Source organism: Perognathus longimembris, chromosome 28 (assembly GCF_023159225.1).
Source record: "Perognathus longimembris pacificus isolate PPM17 chromosome 28, ASM2315922v1, whole genome shotgun sequence".
NCBI classification, from domain to species: Eukaryota; Metazoa; Chordata; class Mammalia; order Rodentia; family Heteromyidae; genus Perognathus; species Perognathus longimembris.
This window is the reverse complement of record NC_063188.1, coordinates 66,002,178-66,009,061: the sequence shown is the minus strand read 5'-3', so window position 1 is coordinate 66,009,061 and position 6,884 is coordinate 66,002,178.

Here is a 6,884-nt window from a genome sequence, read left to right as displayed (position 1 = left end):
CTAAGATTTCTTTTTCTTTCTTTCGTTTTGTGATATTAGGGATTGAATTCAGGGCCTCCCATTATTTACAAAACCATGCCACCACTTTAGCCATACCCCAATCCTTTTGCTTTTTTTACTTTTTCAGACAAGTTTTCATGCTAACTTTGTCCAGCTTGGCGTTGAACTGAGATACTCTTATCTCTGCTTCGAAAGTAGCTCAGATTATAGCTGTGCATCACCCAGACTGTATACTTTTTAAGATATATCTTGCTCACATTTGCTCAGTCTGTCCTTGAACCTTGATTTGCCTGCCTTCCTCTCCCAAAGATCAGGCCTCATGGGTATGAACCACCATTCCCTGTTCTAAAGTGCACTTCCTTTTATTGGATCCCAGGTATTGTTCAGGGGAAGGGGCTTGTGCAGAGAGGGGACTGGAGCCTCTATAGAAAGACATACTTGCCAAGAGTGGGTTCAATACAGATGATTTGGGGATATACAAGAGATAAGAGGAGACCCTAGGATTTGATGCCCCACTATCACATGGAATTCTGTCAAGCCTCTTTGCTTCCTGAACCTAATGCACTCTACTATACCCCACTCCTATTTTGGTTGCTTCTTGATTTTTGGTTACTTCATTCAGTCTGTCTAACTAAAACTTTCATTCAATCTCCATGGGGATCTCACTCAAGGAAAACTGAACTTCAGAGGATCTTCTTTTTGTATTTTTCAACCAACACCCTACCATCAGTACCAACCATCACTGCCAGTACACACAAGCACATCGTGTGCGCGCGTGCGCACACACACACACACACACACACACACACACACACACACACACACCATCCTCTCCCTCCCTTATGGATTCCCTGCTAAGAGGCTGCAAGTCCATTGGACTAGTGTCACTTTCTCCCTGACCTAGAACTTAAAATCTTCCCTCAGCCTCCTGAATGCTGAATTACAGACATATGCCACATTTCTTAGCTATGGTTATCTATCTTTTGAGCTGCTTGCACCTTGTTAGGAGAATAGGGATCTGAAAACAAAGAGATGTTCTGGAAGAGCTTTCTGCTCTTGCAATGGGCTTGGCATCACTGTTGATCATAAGAAAGTAAAATGGGAAATCAATCTCCCTCAATCTAACATTCTCTAATTGTAATATAAACATGATTAGACTGATGTGTATATCATGTAAGATTTTTAAAAGTCCAACAATACCATGCATATAATAAGTTTGTTTATTAAAGTTTGCTCTTCCAGGCACAATAATAAGCACCTTTTGGAGATTATTTAACTAGATTCTTAAAATCCCTTGGCTGTTATTGTACACACTTTCATCTTCTTCTGTTAGGCTGTTTGGGTGTGCATGTGCGCACGTGCATGCACATGCATGCACACATGCATGTGCTTGTGGGTTCTGGCATGCATATACATACCAATAATGAGGCTTGATTTCAGGGCTCAAGCACTGTCTTGTTCAATTCTAGCACTTTAACACTTGATCCACAGTTCACTTCTGGCTTTTTGGTGGTTAATTAGAGATGAGTCTTTTAAACCTTCCTTCCAGGGCTGGCTTTTGAAAAAAATAATTAATTTATTGTTAAAGTGATGTACAGAGGTGTTACATTTTCATACGTAAGGCAGTGAGTACATTACTTATCCAACTTGTTACCTCCTCCTTCATTTCCCCCTCCTCTCTTTCCTCTCCCCCACTGAGTTGTACAGTTGTTTAATAACACATAGTTTTGTAAGTATTGCTGTTGCATTGGTTCATCTTTTATCCTTTGTCTATTTTGATGTTCCCCTTCCCTTCCCTAGTTCCAATAAACATGTATACAATATTCAGAGTGCCAAGATCAGTAACAGTGACATCAGAGCTAATACCCTGGGGAAGAAAGACAAAAGAAAAAGGCATAATTTCACATGGTACATTGAAAATAACAACAAAAATAAACTACTTATTTCCATAACTTGGAGTTCATTTCACTTGGCATCATCTTATGTGTTCATATGGACATAGCTATTGAGCTATTGTGATTATCTGCTAGGATTATCCTAGATGTGTACTAATTATTACCAATGAGGGAAACCATAGAGTCTACGTTTCTTTGGGTCCGTCACACTTCACTTAGTATAATTCTTTTCCAAGTCCTTCCATTTCCTTAAGAATGGGGCAATGTCATTCTTTCCAATAGTGGTATAGAATTTCATTGTGTATATGTACCACATTTTCTTGATCCATTCATCTACTGAGGGGCATTTGGGTTGGTTCCATATTTTAGTGATGATGAATTGTGCTGAGATGAACATAGTTGTGCTGGTGGCTTTAGTGTGGTCTTGCTTGTAATCTTTTGGTGGATGCCAAAAAGTAGGGTTTCTAGATCATAGGGGAGCTCTATGTTTAGCCTTTTCAGGAACCTCCATACGGCTTTCCAGAGTGGTTGAACAAGTTTACACTGGCTTTGAATCACAATCCTCAGATTTCAGACTCCTGAGTTCTTTCATATAGTTTTCATAATATTTCATATGATCATAATTTCAATGGTCATAATAATGACAATTTTTATAATATTTCTAGACCTCTGTATGTTGTGAGAATGTGAGAAAAATGACATTAGACATGGTTTCTTTCTCAGTAAGATTTTAGTTTAGATAAAGTCAAGACACACATGTATAGACATACTAATGGGCACACACACATACACATGTATACAGGGTCAATTATCTATTGAGATTTAAAACTTATGATTTAGATAGTATATAATGATGGTATAGCAATGTGGAAGGTTTCTCAGAGAAATGGTATCAATGCTGTCATTTATAGAATTCTTGTTTGGGGCTCAGCCTCTTACTGCTAGGCTTTACCTTGTGAGAAAGACTATGAATCTATTTTTTGGTGAGGCTTGGGATTGAACTAAAGGATTTGCCTGTTCTTAGCACACAGTGTATCAATGACATACATCTTCAGCCCCACAAACACCATTTTCTTGTAGAAAGTAAATTTCAGAGGTACTATAGAACCTATCAATAGGCACACAATGGCTTAAGTAAGAATTGCCATCCAAATTGACTTGTTTCCAAAAATTCTATCCTTTTCCTTATTACCTCAAAGATGTTCCATGAGCTAAGCCAGAAAAGATGGAGTAGATGAAGAGAAGGGAAGAAAAGTTGATAGGTCTTTAGTCCAGGGAGTTGCTCTTTTCCTATGGTTATACTCAGGGCTTCCTGCCTGAAATAATGGTGTGTGTGTGGTGACAATTCATAGACTGTGGAGGAGTAGCAGAGGTCCTTAAGGTCAGAATGCAGAGGTCCCTGAAGCTCCATACCTTCTCTCACCCCTATAGCTCACCTTCCTAGAAAGATTGAAAAAGAAGTTTGGAGCAATGTATCTGTGTGCAAGTATTTGCTGAGTGCCTTGGTTGTGGCTGTGCTGGAGGGAAGCAATGGCACACAGAAATGTATTTTATAGGCTTTGCTTGAGGACATATGCACATATACAAATGTACAAGTACCACATTAAAACATGTATGCAAATATAGACAGCCAAATGTAATAGGGATATAGATATGTATATGCACATAAAATGGCCCTAGACATAAAATATGAGCCCATTGAAACTCAATATACAAAATATACATAGAAACCAGACATATGAAATAGGCATACAGACTAAACAAGCTCTTAAACACAAACTCATATAACTCAAATAGAGCACAAATAACACATACATTGTGATCACAAATATAAACATAGTTACAACAAATGCAAAAATACACATATGAACAGGATCTCAAAAATAACATTTAAAAAATAAGCACATGGAGCTGGGTGTTAGTGGCTCACATCTATAATCCTAGCTACTCAGTAAGCTGAGAAATGGGGGCCTCAGTTTAAAGCCAGCCCAGGCAGAAGGCTGTGAGAGTCGTATCTCCAATTAACCACTGGAAAAAAATAGAAGTGGAGCTGTGGCTCATAATAGTAGAGCACTAGCCTTAAGCACAAAATCTCCGGGACAGTGCCCAGGCTCTTAGTTCAAGCCCCATAATAGATAAAAATATAAAAGTGCATGGGTTTAAGAGCAAACTAACAAGTCTGGTGTTGGTGGACCATGTCTGTTATATTAGTTACTCCACTACTCCAAAAGATGATACCTGGAGGATTAAGATTCAAAGCCAGCCAGGGCAGAAGAGACCAGGATTATATCTACAAAATAATCAGCAAAATGCCTGACTGGAGATATGGCTCAAATGGTAGAACACCAGTGAAGTATGAAAGCAAAGCAAGTACAAGATCTTGAGTTCAAATCACAGTACCTACACACATGCACAAAATAAAGAAAACTAACAATAAGAAGCCTTACATAGCAGGGGCAGGAGAGTAGCAGAAATCTGTCTGCCTGGTGGGAATGTATAACTGGTAGCAACAGTCCACGAACTTCATTGGTTAGAATGGTTTCCCAGAGGAGCTGTGGTGAAAACTGGAATTTGAGGATTGGTTAATACTGGATAGGCAAAGAGGATGGAGAAGAAATTACAGATAAGTGACAAGACACTACCTAGAGCCATGCAAGGACAAGAAGAATTCTGGTGAAAAAAAAATTATTTGGACTTTAGCTTGAGGCATAGAAAGAGCAATGAAAATTAGAGAAGGTCTTGGAAACCAGGCCAAGATACCTCTACCTGACCTTACAATCTTCTATGGAAAGTTTTATGGTGAAGCAGAGGCCTGCTGCTGTGGAAAGCAGTCTTTTAGAGTCAAATCACTTGGAAAAAGAAAAAAGTCAAAAGGGGTAGTAGTGTCAAGGGAAAGTGGCTGACAAATGAAGAGTAGACGAGGTAGAGAGTGCCATCAAGAATTCAGTGAATGTCTTACAAAATTAAAGGAGAGAAGGTATGAGTTTGGAAGAATGAATTAGAATGTTGAAAGGGATGGAAGGCACCAAGTGGCTCACGCCTGCAATCCTAGCTACTCAGCAGACTGAGATCTGAGGATCATGGTTTGAAGCCAGCCTAGGCATTAATGTCCATGAAAGTAATCTCCAAATAATCACAGAAAAAAACCCAAGCCCAAAGTTCAAGCCCCAAAACCCCTCTACCCAAAAGATATATTGTATTCTAATAAACTGCTTTTCTAAATGTCATCTCCTTTGTACAGCTACTTAAAGATAATAACAAAAAGAACAAAGAAAGGTAAAGCTAGAAGGAATAAAATGAAATGATGAGAGAACATTGGAAGTAGGGAAATGGGAGACTAACTAAACTCCTGGCAGTATAATGTATTGCAATTATTATTATTAGCAAGTCTGGCTTCATCCTCCTCTCTGTGCCTTCAAGGTGTGATCAGCATCCATGGATTTTTTTCAGACTTTGTTTAGGAGATTTCTTGGTGGGATCGGAATGGGCTAAAAAGAAGAAGGTTTAGGTTAAATGCATACTAGAGCTAAATTGAATTCTTCCCAATTTCATGCTCATCATATTAACCCACAATGCCACGATCCAGGGCTTCATTTTCTGTGGTGTAGGGCTTTGAACTCAGATCACTAGGCTAGGCCACACTTCCAGTCAGTCAATTTTTGTTTTTTAAAATTTGTGTAAAAGTTCTTGAGATTCAAAAGTCTTGAATCAAACTCTGGGTCCACTTTACAGGTTGCTTTGTGCTGCTACCGTACCTTGAACTCAGTACCTTGAGCTAATGCTTGATTTTTTTTTTGTCAGTGAAATCTGGTACTCTACTACTTCAGCCACACATTCACTTTCATTACAGGTTGTTTTGGAGATAAGAGTCACATAGACTTTCCTGTCTAGGCTGATCTCAAACACTGATCCTTTAGATCTCAGTCACCTAAGTAGCTAGGATTACAGCTGTGACTCCCCAGTCTCCATTCGTTTTTTTTTTTTTTTTTTTTTTTTGCCAGTCCTGGGCCTTGGACTCAGAGCCTGAGCACTGTCCCTGGCTTCTTTTTGCTCAAGGCTAGCACTCTACCACTTGAGCCACAGCGCCACTTGTGGCCGTTTTCTATATATGTGGTGCTGGGGAATTGAACCCAGGGCTTCATGTATAGGATGCAAGTGCTCTTGCCACTAGGCCATATCCCCAGCTCTCTCCATTCCTTTTTTCATCAAAGTTGACAGACTTTAACACAAAACTGGATTCATTACTCTAAACTCACTCTGATCAAAGCAGATTATTCTAAATGCTAGAACTACTGAGATTCTCACAAGTCATTTTTCTTAAATTAGTCTATGACAAGTGGAGCAAGCACAAGATCCTGAGTTCAAACCCCATTACTGGAAAAAATAAAATAAAGTAAAATAGTTCTATGATTTAAATTATTTGAAATCAAATCAGATGTCAGTGGTTCACACTTGTAATCCTAGCTACTCCAGAGGCAGAAATCTGAGGATTCCAGTTCAAAGCCAGCCTGAGCATGAAAGTCCATGAGACTCTTATCTCTAATTAATCACAGAAAGCCAGAAATGGAGCTGTTGCTCAAATGATAGAGCACTAGCCTTGAGAATAAAAACTCAGGGCCAGTGCCCAGCCCCTAAATTCAATACCAAGGGCTAGCACAAAAATGATTTGAAATTACATATTGTCTTACCTTTAAAACCCTGTTTGGTAGATCTGGTTATAAATGGTTCTGATATAAGAGCCCAGGCATGAGAGAGGGCACATAGTAAGTATTGAACAAATGTATGTGGGTACGTTTATTGTTTTTGACACTATTCTAGGCACTGGACTAAAGTAGGAAATTAACAAACTTGGAACTTCTGTTCTACTCATAACAGATATTAAATAACTAAATATAGAAATAAAGTAATTTGAATGATTATATACTACATGATTCAGTTATAAAGTACCAGTATTTTAAGCACTGTATTTTTTCCCTCCCCCCCCCCCCG